We start from the raw sequence: 19,327 nt of genomic DNA, 5'->3' as shown, positions 1-19,327 counted from the left end.
TACAGGCCAACACTAAGGGACTCTGGCTAACAAAGTTCGCAGATGACTGCAAACTGGGAGCCATTATTGAATCCCCAAATGATGTGGATATTCTACAAAAGGGCCTTACAGAAACAGATGCTTAGTGCCAGAGCCATGGGCTCAAGCTCAATGCCAAGAAATGTATAGTTATCCCCTTATGAAAAAACATGTACCCGTGAATTACCTCATAGGTGGGAGCACACTAAATGCTGAAAGTGTGATAAGAGACTTAGGGACACAGGTGGACAGTGGTCTCACCTTTGATAACCACATCGCCACAACAGTCAGGAAATCCTTCTATGTGGCACACGTCATCACTAAGGACTTTTCATCCAGAAAAAAGGAGGTCATTGTCCCACTGTACTCATCCCTCATTAGACCCATTATAGAATACAATGCCCCATTTGGTATGTACCTCTCAAGACATCTGCAACAACTGGAAAGGCCGCAGAAATACCTCACTAAAAGAATCACTGGCCTAAAGCAGATGCCCTATGCTGACCATCTAAAAAAACTCCAACTAGACTCTGTCACATATCGTCTACTCAGAGGCAATCTCTGCTTAACATACAAGTCCATGTCAAACCCAGAGCTGTTGGACATGCTATACTTAAAGAAATTCCAATCCCTTAGAAACACATGCTCCAGGGATCTAAACCTTGTCATCACAATGAACAAAACATGCTGGAGGAATAGGTGCCTGAACCAGAGACTCCTCAGACTATGGAATAGACTGCCCATACATGTCAAGCAGAGCACTTCTTTGGCCCTCTTCAAAAGGAACTTTGATGATTGGATGGGAGATAGGAAATTCACCCCAGGGATCATGTCAGTCACCTTGCTAGACAGGGGTCCAGGTAATTAAATACTATGGAAGAAATAGCTAGGGAATTGTTATGGCTAGGCTTGTATAGGCCCTAGGGCCGATAGCCTAGTACCAACCTATGAACCTATGTTCTGAGCTGGCTGCAGAGTGGACTTCTTGTAGCTGATAGTGAACTCCAACTGTGACAGGAGGTTGAGGGTTAGTTGGAGGTGTTGCCCTAGTATCTGAGGAGAAGAGTCTTGGATTAACAAGTCATTTGAGTAGGGAAAAACTGGATCACCTGCATTCAGCAGAAGGTGAAAACTCTTGGGGCTGTGGAAGGTCCAAACGGTAAAGCAGTAAACTGGAAATGCGATGATTCAGGAATCTCCTGCAAGGAGGATGAAAGTACAGTTTTGTACCTACCATAAATGTAGATGTCCGATAGGTATGCATCTGCAGTCATCACATATGGGTTGTCCTGCCTCAGGCAGCCCTTCGGTCGGCCGGATTCCAAAGTCTGGGTCCGGCGTCAGCTGATGTCGCACTTTCCCCGACGTCAGAGCACCTGGGATATAAAAGCATCAGCCGACGCCATTTTCCTCAGTTTTTCTTGCCCCAGATGCCAGGTGCCCTCTAAGGAAGGCTAAATTTGGAGAGATGCATTTAAAAATCCAAACATGCACAATAATATAAAAACAAATACACCATAATAGATCCCCCCAGCTAGCTATAAGAGGGGTAAGTACCCAAGAAATACCACAGAGGGGAAGGAGGGAGGGTAAACCTGACTGCAGATGCATACCTATAGGACATCTACATTTATGGTAGGTACAAAACTGTACTATGTCCTTCAAGGATGCATCTGCAGTCATCACATATGGGTAGAATACCATAGCCAATCTGGGGGTGGAGGAACTATGTAAAGGATGGTGTAGCTAAAATGCCCTGCAGGACTGCCATAGCAAAGCCTGCTCTGGATCTGGAATATAAAGGTAAATTGTAATGCTTGGCAAATGTATGCACGGAGCTCCATGTAGCAGCTTCTAAAATGTCCTTGGTAGCCACCCTCTTAAGAAGGCTGTGGAGGTGGCTGTGGCTCTCGTGGAATGAGGTCTAATGTTAGCTGGCACAGTTTTTCCATGAAAGGAGTAAAAAAACGAATGCAATTCCTATCCATTTTGAAATTGTCTGTTTGGAAATTGCTTTTCCTTGTGTACCAGCTGCATATGCTACCAACAGCTGGTCAGTTTTTCTGTAACCTTTAGTTCTGTCCAAGTAGTAGCGCAACTGTCTGTGTATGTCCAGGGTGTGCAGAAGTTTCTCCCCTTTGTTTTGTGGATTTGGAAAGAAGGTAGGCAAGTGAATAGCTTGATTTAATGAAACCCTGGATACCACCTTTGGCATAAATGTAGGATTGGTTCTCAATGAAACTCTGTCCTGATGAAAAATAAGAAATGGCTGTACTGCCATAAGGGCCTGTAACTCAGATACTCTTCTTGCTGAGGTTATGGCCAGAAGGAAAGCAGTCTTCCAAGACAGGAACTGTAGTTCTGCAGATGCTGCTGATTCAAAGGGAGGCAGTGTTATTTTTTCCAACACGAAGTTAAGGTCCCAAGTAGGTAGAGGTGGTTTCCTTGGAGGATTGATGTTTTTGATTCCTCTTAGAAACTGTCTTCGGACAGCGTGAGAGAAGACAGGTGGATCAGTATTGTACTCTGCTGAAATTGCTGAAGCATGAATTTTAATGGAAGAGTAAGACAGACCATTGTGGAACATTTCTGCCAAGTATTCCAGGATATGTGCCATGTTCATCACTGTCGCATCTAGGCCCTTTGTGGTCTTCCAAATGTGAAATCTTTTCCATTTTGCTGAATATGCCTTTCTTGTGGAAGGCCGGCGAGCTTCCATAATAATATCTTTCACTCTCTGGGATAGCTTGTCCTGAGGAGGAGTCAAGGTATTTTCCAGGCTGTTAGTTGCAAGGTTTTCAGGTTGGAATGCAGAGTTTTGTAATTGTGCTGTGTCAGTAGAAGTGGCCATAGAGGAAGAGGCCATGGTTTCGTGCGTGCGTGACAGGCTCTTTAACAGTGGGTACCAGTGCTGTCTTGGCCAGTCCGGAGCTATCAGAATCACTTTTGGCTGCTCTGTCCTGATCTTCAGTAAAACCTTGGTCATTAATGGGAGAGGTGGAAATGCATACACTGTCAGAGTTCTCCAGCTGAAAGAGAGGGCGTCCACTTTCCATGCTTGTGGGTGGTATGTCCTTGAGCAGAATTTCTTCAGTTGATGATTGTGGGGGGAGGCAAAAAGATCTAAGTCCGGCCTCCCCCATGATTGTGTTATCTGTAGAAAGATGTCTGGGTGCAGCATCCATTCGTGTGCATCCATGATATTTCTGCTTAAGCTGTCCGCCAGTATATTGTCTTTCCCTGGCACAAACTGGGATTGTAGCTGTATATTGAGTTTCAAGGAAAGTTCCCATAGATTCATTGCCAGCCTGCAAAGAGGATAGGAATGGGTGCCTCCTTGCTTGTTTATGTACCACATAACCGTGGTGTTGTCTGTCCTTATTAGCAGATGGCCATGATGCAGAAAGGGTTTGAAGGCTTCGACTGCATGTATCACTGCCAGCATTTCCTTTTGGTTTATGTGCATGCGTAGCTCTTTTTGTGACCATAGACCTTGAATGCATCTGCCCTCCATGTGCGCTCCCCATCCATGGTCTGAAGCGTCTGTTGTAATGGTTTGGCTGGCTATTGGTTTGCTGAAAGGCAGACCCTGTTTGACTGGCTTGCTTGAGCCCACCACAGAAATTCCTTTTGAAGGCATGGAATGAGTGGTATCAAAGTTTTCAGGCTGTGACTGTGCTGAGTCCATAAACTCCTTAGGTACCATTGTAGTTTCCTCATATGTAGTCTTGCTTGCAGAATCAGAAGGATGCAAGAAGCCATGTAACCCAGGGCCTGCAGGATTTTCCTTGCAGTCAGCTGGGTTTGTCTTGTCAGATTTTTGAAGTAATCTGGTAGTTGATTTTGTTTTTCTTCTGTGAGGAAGGCCATTTGGGTGGTTGTATCTAGATTTGCACCCAGAAAGGTTATTCTTTGGGATGGAACAAGTCTTGATTTGTGAAAGTTGACTGTATATCCCAAGGCCTGAAGTAGGTGGATGGCATAATTCAAGTGTTTTACCAAAGTTTGTTGGCTGTCCGCTTGTATAAGGCAGTCCAGATATGGGTATATTTGAATCCCCTGAAGTCTGCAGTGTGCAATTACTGATGCCAGGCATTTCGTGAATACTCTGGGCGCAGTAGATAAGCCAAAGGGCAATGCTGAGAATTGATAATGCTCTGACCCTGCAAGAAATCTGAGGTGTCTTCTGCAACTTTGTCTGATAGGGACATGCAGGTATGCCTCCTTGAGGTCTAGAGTTACCAGCCAAGACCCCTTGCCCAGCATGGGAAGGAGCTGCTGTAGAGTCAGCATTTTGAACTTTGGCACAATGAGATAAGTATTCAGTGCGGACAAGTTGAGAATAGGCCTCCATTGTTTTTCTTTTCTTGGAACAAGGAATAGTCTGGAATAAAATCCTTGGCCTTGTTCTGAGAGAGGAACCTTTCCTATAGCTTTCATTTGCATTAAGCTGGAAATTTGTTTCAAAGTCTCTGCCCTTTGATTCGGTGGCAGGTCTGGCATGCCCTTTCTTTTTGGTAATGTGTGGAAATGAAACCTGTATCCTTTGTCTATTATTTGCAGTGTCCATTTGTCCCTTGTAATACTGTGCCAATTTTCTGAGAATAAAGAAAGCTTTCCGCCCAAAGGTGCTTCCAATTGAGCACTGGTTGGCGGTGTCAAAGTAAAGTCATTGAGCCTGTCCTTGTGCAGCAGTTGAAGGTCCTGCATTACCTCTCTGGTTGGGAGGCTGCCATTGATGTCCTCTGTAGGAGCCTCTAGCTTGCCCTCTACCTCTGGCACGCCTGTTCTTGCCTCTCTGAAACCTCTCTGTGTCTGGAAAGGACCAATTCTTGGAAGGCCAATTCCTGCTGAATCTTGGTGGTTGTACTTGGAGAAAATCTTTGACTGTTTGTACGGATTTTGCTTTTTCTTCAAATTTCTTTAGGACCTCCTGAGCTGTGGAGCCAAATAACTTTTGCTTTTCCAGAGGAGCATCCAGCAGCTTTGCTTTAACATGGTCTGGCAGAGATTGTTCCTTCAGCAATGCATGCCTAAGTATGACTGCGCCAGTCATAGCTGACCTATATGAAGCTTCCAATGCATCATAACCACATTGCAAGAAATGGTTGCTAACCTGTTGTGAGTTATGTACCAGATCCTGAAGTGACTTGCGGTCTAGGGGGTCAGGTGAAGACAGTTTTTTATGCAATTCATCTAACAAATACTCTTGGTACTGTATCATATGAAATTGACAATTTAATGCCCTCATAGAAAGAGTAGCAGAAGTATACACGTTTTACCCCATCTCTCTAAAGTTCTGGACTCCCCTTCAGAGGGGAGAGGATTTTTAGCAGTGGCAGCTGCAACCCCTTTAGGGCCCTGGGAAATAGTTTCTGGATCAGCAGAGTGGGCCTTGTAAAGGTAAAGATGTGAGTCCGGGACCCTGTAGTACCTATCGGGTTTGGCAGGAGCCGGAGAGAGAGAATCAGGGGTAGTGCTAGAGTCAGAGTACACATCATCAATGACATTCAAAACAGGAGGAATAGCTAAAGGTCTATGCTGAGGCAAATGTAAAAAGGTCCTTAATCTTTTCCTGGAATCAGAGAATTCCTGGCCCTTTCAGAAAAGAGTTTAGTAGCACAGAGAGAGATCTAGTATAAATTGCCATTGCCCTTCTTTCCTCGATACTAGGAAAATCTGGAATAAACCCTCTTTCCTACGAATTCTTGGGGTGGTGGTTCTGTGCCTTGTGCCTACAATCCCCACAGGGTGAGTGGAAGCAGGTGCATCTGGTTGTGGGAAGGGGGTGGCATGGCATTTAGAGAAGAGATTTCCATCCAGGACATGGTGTACCCCTTTATACAACTGAAAGCACTCATTAGTCTGTGGTAATCTTTTCCCAGGTGGAGACTGACTGAGTAAGCCATTTTGAGAGTGTAAGAGGGATGTTTGTATATAGTCACGGAAACTTGCCTCCAAAGGGACTCTCAGAAAAGGAATCTCTCTGTGGTTTCCCTAGAAATCTCTTTCTGGGGGCCTTCCTGTGTTTCTGGCTGTGCCTAGGATCTCTTCTAACAAAACCAATGGGTTTTGTTGTGTAATTTCTTTGGTACCTAGGTACGGAAGTTAACAGAAGCTATCTGTAGTCCTTCACATTTTCCCTGTTCTTGAAGGGTTTTGAATAAATTGGCTGCTTGAGGTCCAAACGGGAGTTTTTTGCCTAAAGGGGAATCTATAATTTTAGCATTCAAGTCCTCAATTATGGGTTGATTGTGCAACCATGCATACCTATGGAGGACAAAATCAGTGAAGGCTGCTCTGGATGAGGCCTTCAGACCATCATAACTAGATTTAACGTTGTGTCTGGCTACATGTGTAGCTTGAGTACATAGACATTTGTTTAGAATCAGTCCCTTGTGGGTCCACTACTACCTTGTTTAAGGAATTGAGGATAGATATCAAGTACTTGGTCAGTTGGATTTGGTAATTTATAGCCCTGAATGCCAAGGTACAGACGGTATAAACATTTTTACCACATCTATCCATAGCTTTACTAATGTTGTCTGAAGGGAGGGCATTAGTATTCAGTAGAAGCTTAGAAGGTTTATCAGAAAAGACAGATAATGATGAATGGTATGGCAAAGGATTTCTAAACAAGAACTTTATGATCATCAGGGACTTTATAAAGTCTGTCTGACCTTTAGGGGGCAGGAGGCTGCAAGTCAGGGGCAGTTGAGGTATTGAAAGGCATCCAAAAAAGCCTCAAAAATAGGGGGAAACTGAGGAAGGGGTGAGAGGGCCCATTTCCAAGAGGTGGCAGCATCTTTTCTGAACCTCAGTAATCTGCCTAGACTCCCAGTCACAATGTTTCATCATGTTTAATAGTCTCTTCAAAAGAAGCTTCTTCCACAGGAGAGTCAGAAGAAAGGATTCTTCAGTCATAAAAGCCTCCAATGCCATATTGGCCTCAGATTGGGTCTCTGTAGGGCATCTGAGAAGAAACTGAATGAACTGTGTGTTCTGTAACCTCAGTGGATAGTTGGAGTCAGAAAGAGGTGACAAGAGTTTCTGGCTTAGGTCTTTTAAGCTTCTTCGTAGGTGGTGGCAGCATGTCTGGGGAAGAGGAATCTGGCATCTTGTAGTAGGCCAGGCATTTAAGACATTGGATATCCAGAAAAAGAACTAAGCAAGAACAAACAGGATCGCAACAGCTTAGCTACAAATGATTGGCAAGTGGAAAAGGCCTTGTATTCGTGTTCTGCCCCTAAGCAAAAAAGACACAAGGTATGCAAGTCTCTGTATGGAATTTGCCTACTGCACTCACACCTACCCCCTCCCATATGGCATCTAATACCAGTAAGCAGAAACACTTTAGAAAAGCAAAGGGAGGTTCTCCAACAGGGTACTTTTCTGTTTACTCAAAGCAACAGTACCAATGACTAAACGACAAACAGTTTGATGTATATATGACCTGCATTTGGGCTAGTGGTGAGATAGTCTGAGGAATTACACTTGTATGTCTGACTATATAACCCTACATTTAAGAGCTGAGGTCACATGTCAGATGTATGACCCTGAGAAGGTAAAGCTTTGCTAGTCCAGCCAGATGTCAGTAGTGATAACCCATTCATTATGAATGCTGCAACAGTGATTTCAGTCAGGACATCTTCAAAATACCTCTTCAGTGCACTTGATACTACCCTGTCTTTCCACTGAAAAACTCTCTCTTCCTGGTGAAGATTTTAACAAGACATCTCCTCAAAGGGAGAATCAAAAAAACTAATGTCCTCAGCATGAGTCATACCTTGCGAAGAGAAAATATGGGAAGAATAGTTCAGGTCATCTTCCTCATTATCATGTGGTTCTTCCTCCTCATTATAGCCTTGGTCTCTCTTTCTTTAGCAGGGAAGGGAAGTAGACCCAGTTGATTTTTGCTGTTGTTGCATGGCCCACAAGGCTTTGATCATGCCTTGAACCTTTCTTCCTGGGTGATGTGGGAAGAGGAGAGGCCCACCATCAGCCTGTCTGAAAGGTGTATGGTGTGGGGCTGTAGGAGGGGAAATATGCTTACTTTTTTCTTCTTGAGAGGGATGCTCTTCCAAAAGGTCTTAGGTTTTGAGTGGTGGATCAGGCTTCCACTCCCAAGACCTCAGCCTCTTCCCTAACAATTGCCATAGAGATCCTCACCTTCCCCTTCAATGATATTAACTCATAGTTATTCATTTGCCTGCACCGGACTGGGTGTTTGAAGAACCATGCAAGTGACAGGTCTACATGGACATGCCAAGATCCTCAACAATGGTGCCCTCCAAATGGGGGTTGTGGAGTAGCAGACATTCAGTATGGCATCTGACTGCACTTCATTGGGACTGTTTGCATCAAACCAATTTGAGAAGCCTGATCTCTGACCCATGTCTTCCAAGTCCCTATTCATCTTGTCCTTAACTACTTCTTCAGTGGAAGATGGTATACGTGATGTCACAGTGGAGCCACTTAAGGCCCCCAAGCTTTCCAATGAATAACTGTCTAAGGCAGTGCAGCCTACACATAATAGCTTTGGGACTGAACACCTGTCAAACATCATAACTATGAACGCTATGCTCTACACCTAAGCAAAAAACACAACTGATGTGACAGTCTCTACTGGAGATCTGAATACTGCAACTAATCTTGCCCTTTTTCTTTGTGGACGTTAAGACCACCATCAGAAACAAAACCCATAACACAAAAAGAGTTAAAAAAAATAGATTTTCCAATGGGATACTTACCTGCCACAGCTTCGAAGATGGAATGGTTTAGAAAATGCAGGTGTGCAACTTAACGTACCATAACAGTAGATGTTTGAATAGATCATTGTTGCAGTAGTCATAACTATATAGGCCAAATTACCAAAGCTCAGGAAGAATGGGTAGATGGAGAAGGGCCAGAGTCTCACTCCATGGAGAATAGCAAAACCTGTCCTACCTCTGGAAACAAAGTCAATCTTATAGTGCTGACAGAAAATGTGCACCGAGGACCAAGCTGCTGCCTCAGACTAGATCTAGAGTCCTTTCCAAAAATCCTCAGAAGTTGCCACAACTGTAACAGAACATTTTGAGGGGACCTCTATCATGGTTTGCGTAACAAAATTGAAAATTGAATAGCCTGAGACAGTCACATAGAAATGGTCTACACCAATGGTATGCAGGTATGGTACGGTTAGTTCCCACAGTATGCAGGTATAGGATGGGATGGTACAGGCTAACTTTTTTTTCTTTCCATCAATGGAAACAAAAAGTTTGTCAGATTTTCTAAAATCATTACTCTTGTCCAGGTAAAATCGTAACTGTCTCTGCACATCTTAAGTAAGAAGAATTCTTTCTCCTTTGATTTGAGGTTCAGGGTAGAAACACATGGAGATAAAGGGTATGGTTTAGTGCAAATTCAGAAAATAAAACTGAGCATAAAGGAAGGACTGTTACTAAGATCCACCTCAAGATCAAGAAAGGCTACCTGTTGGACTTCCAAGATGGTTGCATATTGAGTAACAGCTTGTTTCTAGCTCTCCCAGTGTGAAAACAGAAACTCAGCAGAGAAGGCCAATAGACTTGTGTTTATGGGTAAATTTCAGTAACTGGCTAGTAAGTGCACTGCCTGGATGCCAAGAATAAAGAAATGCAGATGACCTGGGAAAACATCAGCTACAAAATTTGAGAAGAAACACTGACTGGGGAAAGTTCTGAAACTGTTCAGCAAAAAGAAATGCAACTTTCATACATGACTTCCAGTAACCTACAGGAAGATACAAGACAACTGCATACAGAGCTGGTTAAAATAAACAAAACACTGATGAAGTATATCAGCACAAACAACAAAAGGCTGGAAAAAATGGAAGAAGCTTTAAACATATATTCAGATGAGATGATAAAGCTGCAAAAATCAGAGGTCAAAATGAAGAAAAGGTGGCTGAATATGAAACTGCTCAGGAAGAGAGGTTTCAAAAAACAATAGAATTCGGGGACAGAGCACATAGGAAAAACCTGAGATTTTCAGCTATACCAGAGAAGCTGGAAGGAACAGATTGCATTAATTTTATGAAAGCACAAATAAGCAACTTGACGGGTATTCCACAGCAAGAGTTCTTAGTTGAAAGGGCACACTGTGTGTATGCTCCAAACCTATCTATAAGGAGGCAACATAGACCTTTAACAGTAAAGATGCAATCTTACCAGCAGAAGTTGAATCTGACTAAACTGTGACAGAAGGACAAAATACTAACAGTGGTAGACAGCAGAGTGTTTGTGGACAATGATTACTCATTGTACACCAAACAGAAGAGGAGTCAATCTACTCCACTATTCAGGGCATGTTGAGGTGCAGGTATGAGATTCAACCTGCTGTATCCAGCTCTCTTTAAGGTATTCTTCCCTGGAGAGACAAAATCATTTTTTGATGAAGTGTGTGCTAAGGAGGAAATACAAATGTTTGTCCAACAAAAAGTGAGTTGTGAAACAGAAGGAGATTCTGATTCTTGTTCTTCTGGTAATAAAGACCACAGAGAGGCTATAACTTTGAAACCTTTTCCAATATTTCATCGGAAAAATGTTGGAGAAAAGGAAGGGAGCATGAGAGTTGACTAGAAGAATTGAGAATATGTTGGAAATGAAGCAGACAGGATTTGGGTGATGGAAAACAGTAATAAAACCAGTAACTTACTCTGTAATTACAATGCAATAATTATATTTGTGAAATTTGACAGAACAAGGAAATCTGGAAATATTGGACATTTTCAAAATATGTTGGACTTGTAGGGGACTCTAATATATGCCCTACTTCATGTCATTAATGTTCAGAAAATGCTTTGTGGAGGGAAGAAAGCAAACTGTAAGTAAAGAACGGTTTACTATTGAAAATGCGAACGGCACTTGGGCGACAGTCTGATAGTCGAACGCATAAGGTCGTAAACAAGGATGTCGAAGACAAAATAATCAATCTAGGAACGGTTTCAACATGGGTCGAGGTAGGTGTTCAGTATTATTCCCTACTACAAACATCTTCCCTACCTTGACCCATGTTAAAACCGTTCCTAGATTGATTATTATGTCTTCGACATCCTTGTTTACGACCTTATGCGTTCGACTATCCGACTGTCGCCCAAGTGCCGTTCGCATTTTCAATAGTAAACCGTAAAGAACACATTTTCTTTTCTTACTAGTACTGTATTTATGTATGGTTTTCTTTGCATGCTATTTTTAAGTATGATGGGGGTTGTAAACAGGTGCTGTTGTTTTTCTCTTTTTCTCCCCTCTTCTCTCTTTCTTCTTGTACATATTGGGAAATATAGGCAATGCAATGTAAAAAGAGTCTGGATAAAAAGGCATGATAATGTTAAAATTATTGTTTTTTTTCATTTGTGCATGGGAAAATGACTGGATTAAGGACCTTAGATTGACTGATTAGGTTTAAGAGAAAGCAAGTAAATGAAAAAGAATACTGAATATTATGAAGCTTTTTTCTAGCAAATGCATGTATACTTAGTAGCAATTCTGCAGCTGGTCTTCATGCTTCCATGCAAACAATCTGATCAAGAGAAAATAGCTGTCTGGTTCTTACATCTCCATGGAGACGGTCTGATAAAGAAAAACTGGAGACAGTCTGGTAGAAGGGGATTGGCTGAGGGAAAAAGAAGACAGAAATTGGCTAGGACATAATGTTCTCTGAAAGTAATCATGGGTTTTCCCAGCTTTCTTTGTTCAGTTTTAAGAAATGTAGGCACTGTAATGTAAAAAAAGAAAGGAGTAAGAAAAGGGAGAGGAAATGTCTGGTTAAGAGAGTATGACAAAAGAAAAATCAGTGTGCTATTCCCCCATGCTTGCATAGGGAAATGACTGGGTTAATACCCTAGGCATTATTTAGTAACAAGTTTATTACAAAACATGCAACTGAAATATAATATTGTATATTCTAAGTTTTTTTTTCTGGTGAACAAGCAGCAGTTTTTTTGTCTGGTTTGCATGTCACTAGAAGACAATTTGATAAAGAGAAATGACTTGCAGAAAGTGTTTACTGAAAGCATTCCAGTGTTTCCTCAGCTGGGAGAGCTATAAAGATAGACAAAATAAAATAGCACTTACTAATAGCACAGGCTGTGCCAGGCGTCTTAACATGACTAATCTTTATTTTTGGTTAAGTCTAGCCTGTCTGCGTGGCTATCAACTTAGAATGTTTGTTCTTATTAGGAAACAAGAAGTTCAATATTTGAAGAAGTACATAGTTTTGTGCATTATTATCAGATTGATTGGTTTTAGGGAGGTTTGTTTGTTTGTTCTGTTTGAGGCTTTCAAAAAAACAGAAAGTTATGTAACGTGGCATTGGCTCAAATGGGTATGACAAGAAACAACTGTATAAAAGACCAACCTGCTGAACAGTATATGCATGTAACATAAAAGTTGGAACTAGAGATTTAACAAAAAAGGAGTTATACATAAAAGGTGGTAATAATAACTATATAAGAAAATGATGCTTTATGTAATGTCTTTCAAACTGAATGGTCTACAGATAAATATAAAAAAGAAAGTAGTGAACTATAATATAAATGCAGAGTGCAAATAGCTATGCTACAGGAGACAGACTGAGAAAGAACTGAACATGTGAATTTGATAAAGAAATGTTACCAGGATGGTTATTCAGCGGAACATCTGGGCGAAAAGAAAATAGGAGGACTTGTATTAACTGCAAGAGGCACTCCAATAGTGATAAAAGAGGGGAAAAAAGATAACAATGGAAGATATATAGTACTAAGGGGCTACTGTCAAGGGAGGAGGATTACACTGGCATACATTCTCATTATACCTAAAACTGCTATAATGGAGCTTTATAAAATTCTGCGAGAAATAATCAGCTTTCAGTAAGGAATATTACTTATAGGTGGAGACTGGAATTTGGTTTACAACAGTGAAGATGTGTCTGGGGTGCCTAGAAGGGAAAATATAACAAAGGAGGATAGATTTATTTGAAGAAAGTTATGGAAATGTTTGGCATGGAAGATGTGCATTCAGTACTAGGAGTTCAGAGTGAATTTGCATATTATTCTCCAAGATACAAAAACTGGAATAGGCTACATAGAATTTATATCTCCCAGGAACATGTACATTTAACTGAAGGTCTTGAAACACACCCAATAACTATTTCAGATCATGTGCCAATAATAACTAAAATAAAAATGCAAGGTAATGAAATAAAACTGAGATACTCATGCTTTCCCACCTAAATGTTGAAAAGAGAGGAATTTAAGGAATGGGTTTTGGAATTAATTCAGGAACTATTAGAGAAGATAGATATTTCTTCTGAAAATATAGCTAGGGAGTGGGATAAAATTAAAGTGGAGTTTAAAACTAGGGTGGAAATAAAGGAAAGGGAGATATGGTTAAGATGTAACAATAATCATTTAGAGGGACTGACAAATGTTGAAGCATTGCAAAATAGAGGTAATCTCTCTGAACAAGAACTGGAGGAACTACAGAATGCTAAACAGAAAATACGGGATTACTTTGATAATATGCACGAGTTTTGAAAGACTGCTGTTAAGCAACTGTTTTTTTATAGTAATTCTAGAGCACAAAAACTTTTAGAATGACAACTCTGGTAACAGTAAGTGAAAAGGGCTCAGGGAGCCTATAACAAGGAAGATAACAAGAGATCCTGTGGAAGTATTAGAAATATTTTGCAAATTTTATGTAAGTCTGTATAAAAGCAGAGAAATATGGAAATAAAAAAAAGGCACGCATGGAAATGTTTATGGAAGAATGTTTATGGAAGAATTAAATATGCCAAGGTTAGAGGTAGATGAGGATCAATTACTAACAGTTAGGATAGGAAGAGATGAGATAAAAATGGCTAAGTATAACCAATCTATAGGAAAGCCCCCAGTAGTAGATGGTATTCCTGTGGAAGTTTGGAAGCTAGGAGGGAAAAACTGATAAAGATCTGAAATGTTTTAACAGTATTTTAAGAGGAGATGTACCAGCATCCTGAAAGAAAGCAGTGGTAATGGTAATACCCAAAGAGGGTAAAGATCCATTGGATCCAGCTTCATAGAGGCCCATTTCAATTTTAAAAGAATGGTAAAAGTGATTCCAAAATTGAGGTATGGATCAGTATGGTTTTGTGGACGGGAGGCAAACATATGACAATATTAACAGAACATTGATGATCCAGAGGGAAGCAGAGTGCAAGAAAATACCACTGTTATTGGTCAGTCTTGATGCAGAGAAAGCATTTGACAAAGTAGACTGGGATTTCATAAGCAGGGCAATTATAAGGTTGATTAGGAGTATATATGAAGGATCAGTGGTGAAAATTAAATTGGGTCAGGTCCTCTCTGATAACTTATGCTTGAGTAGAGGAACCAGGTAGGGTTGTCTTTTCCCTTTGTTCTCTGCATTACATTTAGAATCACTGTTAAAGAAAATAAAGGATTCAACAATTCAAGGATATAACTGGTATGGTAGTCAGGAAAAGCCGGCTCTATCTGCAGATGATATTATTTTATACATGACAAAACCAGAAACAGACATTACAGTGCTATGGAATATTTTAAGACAGTTTCAATTCTTCTTAGGATATAAAATTAATGAAGCAAACACAAAGGCAATAGCTGTAAATTATATACCTACACACAGATTTATCCAACAATATCCACATTTATGGGGACATGATAAAATGAAGTATTTAGGAGTATGGATTAGAAATGACTCTGTTGTGACAGCTAAGGATATGTTGGAAGAGACTAAAGAGAATAAAACACAAAAAATGAGAAACTGGAAGCTTTGTTATCTGGATACTAAGATACAAGCAATTAAAATGTTTTTAGTCTCCTTAGTCTTATACACAGGTTAGGCATATTTTTATCAATTAGAGGAGAAGCTGTGGACAGCAATACAGAGCTGAAGGATTTTATCTGGGAAGGGAAGATAGCAAGGGTCAAGTGGGTTAAGCTGATTCTTCCAATAGAAGGCGGACTATGAAAACCCAATTTGAGGGAGTATTTTAGAGCAACACAGATGGTTTACTGGTAAATTGCCGTGATTATAGTGGGCAGGGGCCTGGGTTCAAGACCTACAAGGGCTGTTTATTGTTGGCAGGGTGGCTTAATGGTTAAGGTGATAAATGTAAAAAGTAAACAGCAATACCACTGGCACACAAATGAACTTGAGCAAAAGAACGAATAAAGTCAGCATAAAATCAATAAAACATCAGCTCAAGTTCAAACCAGGCACAATACTGACATACAAGTTCACTCGCTGGATCGCTGGTAGGCAATGGTGAAAATGGAGAAGCAGCCAAAGCTATAAATCCAAAGCGAAGTTCCACATAGAGTAAGATGTTTAAAGTCTTTGCAGACCAAAGAACAGTTTATAAATGTAAAATGCTGACAGTCTCTTCAAGCAAACTGGAAACAGACTTGGAAGTTAGAAGCTTTCAATAATTCCAAAACCTTTATTCAAGTATAAAAGGGGTAAGCACTTTCGCCAAGTGATGGTTTGAAAATTACTTACTCAATGTGGAACTTCGCTTTGGATTTATAGCTTTGGCTGCTTCTTTTACACATTAACATTGCCTACCAGTGATCCAGTGAGTGAACTTGTAAGTCAGTATTGTGCCTGGTTTGAACTTGAGCTGATGTTTTATTGATTTAATGGTTAAGGTGTTTGCCTTACAAATACAAGGTGCAGGGTTTGAGTCTCACAAGGGATAATTGGCTAGGCTTAAAATGGCTTGCAAGGGCAGTTAGCTTAGTACTAATCTATGAACCTATGAGAACAAAAACAACAAAAAACATACAGAAAATTATATTCATAAAATAGCACAAAGTATTATAAGAACTAAATCAGCATGAGAATGGAGAAAAGAGATTCTGTTGATAGGGATGACTGTGGTTAGGGATACAGATAATAGGCAAGAGGGTGATGGAATTTATTGGAGAAAACAGGCAAATGAACCAAGGTGCTGGGAGCAAATAACTAAAAAAGGGAAAGGTAATAGAATGGGAAGACGCCAAGAATTTATTTGGACTGCACATCAGAGTGTCTCTTCCCTATCAAAGATTGATATGAGAGTATAGGCAAAAAAAAGAAAAAGGAGGCTCTTAAATGAAATACCAGTACTGGTAAAGTTTTTAATAGAATCTAGAACAGAAGCTGCTGTTAAAAAAGGAATAATTAGTAGACCATATACAACATTGCATAATAACTAGAAGAATCAATCAGAGGAGCTTAGAAAGGATTGGGACAAGAGACTGCATAAGCAATTCACAAAGAGACAATGAGGGGATATATATGTATCTCCCAAATATGCAACGAAGTCTAGAAGATTTAGGATCTTTGCTGGAAGTGTTTACATTTATTTATTTTTATTTATTTAACATTTGTTGACCGGGCTAGTCTAACTGGATATATGTCCATTTTCAGTAGAGGCCCGGGGAGAAAAGCTCCAAAAGAACAGACCATTTAAAACAAATCAAAGGACAAGAAGAAATACATAATAGTTTACAAATGTTAACAATACAGCTAAAATAAAAGGAAAACCTCATTCCTTTAAATCTATAAAATATATATATATATATATATATATATATATATATATATATATATATATATATATATTTTTTTTTTTTTTTAAGAGTGCAAGGAAATAGAGAGGAGAGTAGTAGTGGAACAAAAGGACAAAAGGAAAGAGGAGAGAGAAATACAGAGAGGTTTGGTAAAAGTAAGGTAAGAAGGAGAAGTAAAATCTAATATGAGAAGCAAGGAGAAGGTAGTTCAAAGTAACATGCTAAGTGGGCTAAGGAATGAGAAGAGAGTAGGGAGGATAGCATTGGAAGAGAGAATGTAGTGTTGTAAAGGAGGAGAGATTTTAGTCAGGGTTACTGTATGGACAGAGCCAGTGCTTAGTAAGATGAAGTACATAGGTATTTTTATATCCCAAGTAGACTCCACAAAGAATTTTTCCTCAGGTGGATAGCAAATGTTGGAGGTGTGACGGGCAGGAAAGAAGTGGCTAGGAACATACTGTATTTTTTGGGACTGTAGTGAGCTACAGACTTTAGGGATTCCAAGAGGACCACTGTATCAGAGATGCTGAGGAGTGGACTGGATTGACTGGGCAGATGATTTTTTGAGCTATGATACAGAATTGGAATTGCCTAGACATGGTAAAGCTTTGCAGCATCTAATTATGGTAGCTGCCAAAAAATCAATTACTAGACTTAATTAGAAGTAATGACTACAGCAACAGAGATAAAACAACTGGAATTAGGATGTTTAGAAAAGGGAAGGAGCAAACTACATAGGAAAAATGGGAATTGTGGGAACAATATATGCAGAGAAGAAATGAGGTTTAAGAGACAGGATTTGAATGACCCATAAGATGCTTAACTGACAATGACTGTAAAGATTATAAGTAATATATAATCTCTGCAACTACAGTTGTTTCAATGGTGTCTGTGTTGTATAATGTTTGCAACTAAAATGGTGTCAATATTGTTTTTCATTTATATAAATGTAAGACTGCCTATGTGATAAGTGATAATTTAATAAAGATGTTTATTGGAAAAAAAATAAAGAATGGCTACCTATCTAGAAGAAAACACAACAATGAGTAAAGCAGTCTTTGAAGTAAGAAGTGGATGGAGGTTCAAAGGGTCAAAAAGTTATTTTACACAAAATTTAAATTTGAGGATAATGCCACTTGTTTTCATTTTCTATGTGATCTGATATGGAATATTCCTTTAAAAAAATGACTTTGAATAAAAAAGAAGGGGGTGAGGTGGGGGGATCTAGTGGCAGACAGGCAGAAACAGCTGAGAGGTGTATCCTGACAGAAGTGGGTGCAAGACCTGAACTTGGCAATTCACACAGATACTGAAAAAAGCAGAGGTGTTTACACTTGTAATATGTCTTATTCTCGGTTATAGCACCAAGTAGAAAATCTTTTCTGTTTGGCTAAATATGACTTCTTAGTAGCAAGTTTTCTTGCCTCCTTTAATGCTTGTTGCACATCTTAAAAAAATAAGGTGCTCAAATGGAATCAAGAAACTATTATCCATACAGTTAGATTGAAATTTCAAATGTAGATGTAAATGAGGGATCCTTTGTCCTGTGTGAGCAAGTCCACTCTGTGAGGAAATTTTTGGTAATTGCCCTGGCCAGATGCTTGAGAAGGGAGAACCTATAATGTCTTGTGCAAAAGGGAGGTATCAGTAGCATCTCTGGCAAATCCTTTGTGATCATTAAAAGTTCTCTGGATATCAGAGGAAAGGGTGGAAAAGCATGAAGGAACATTCCAGTGCAGGGGAAAAATAGTGCATCTGCTTTCCAAACATTTTTGAGAGGTGTCCTAGAACAGAACTACTTTAGTTGTCAACTGCTGAGATAAGAGACAAACTGATCAATTTTGGGAGTTTCACATAGGTGGACAATCCCCTGGGAGACCTCTGGGTATAGTGAAGGTGTATCCTGGAACTCCTGAATGATTTCTGCCTGTAGAGTTAAATTTTGCTGAATTGCTAGATCCCAGAAAACTACAGTTATTCTTGAAAAGGGATTGGACATCTTCCTTCCATGTTTGTTTACATATCACACCACTGCGGTGTTGTCTGTTATTACTGACAGTGGCCTTGATGTCCACAATTAATTTAGAGTTTTGAAAGCTTTTATTAGCACCATTCTTTCTTTCAGATGTGTTTGTGTCTGACATGATGCTCACACAAGCCCTGAACCTTGACACCTTGAGATACTGCTCCCCTTAAACTTAACACCTTGAAATACTGCTCCCCTTATAAAGCTTGAAGTGACTGTGGTGACTGACTGAGAAGGAATGGGGGAGAAAGAGGGAGTTCAGGATTTACTAGAACTTGGTTGATCCACCAGCTGTACTCTTTCTTTATAAAACTAATAAACAAGATTGGAAAAGTTAGAGGATGCAGACGCTGTGCCCAAATGAATTTGAGGCATCACTGAATGTTTCACATGCGGAGCTTGGGAGACAGAACCATAAGAGTGGATGAGGCCATATAACACAGCATCCTCAGAAATTCTATTGTTGTGGATATGTTTTGAGAGACAGATGTAAATATGGTGAAAATAAGATACTTCCTCTGAGGGGAGAATATCTGCCTAGAAGACCATCTGGAAAAATGGGGTTAAGCATGAGCTTTTCAGGTTTACTTTGAAGCCTAGGTTGCTAACTATGTGAATTGTAAAGTGGAGAGATGTCAAAGTGTCTTGGGCAGAGGAAGCTGTAATGAGGGTGACTTGTAAAGTGGAGAGATGTCAAAATGTTTTGGACA

The sequence above is a fragment of the Protopterus annectens genome, chromosome 2.part2 (assembly GCF_019279795.1).
Source record: "Protopterus annectens isolate FY-2018-M chromosome 2.part2, PAN1.0, whole genome shotgun sequence".
Taxonomy (NCBI): domain Eukaryota; kingdom Metazoa; phylum Chordata; order Ceratodontiformes; family Protopteridae; genus Protopterus; species Protopterus annectens.
This window is presented reverse-complemented; position numbering follows the sequence as displayed.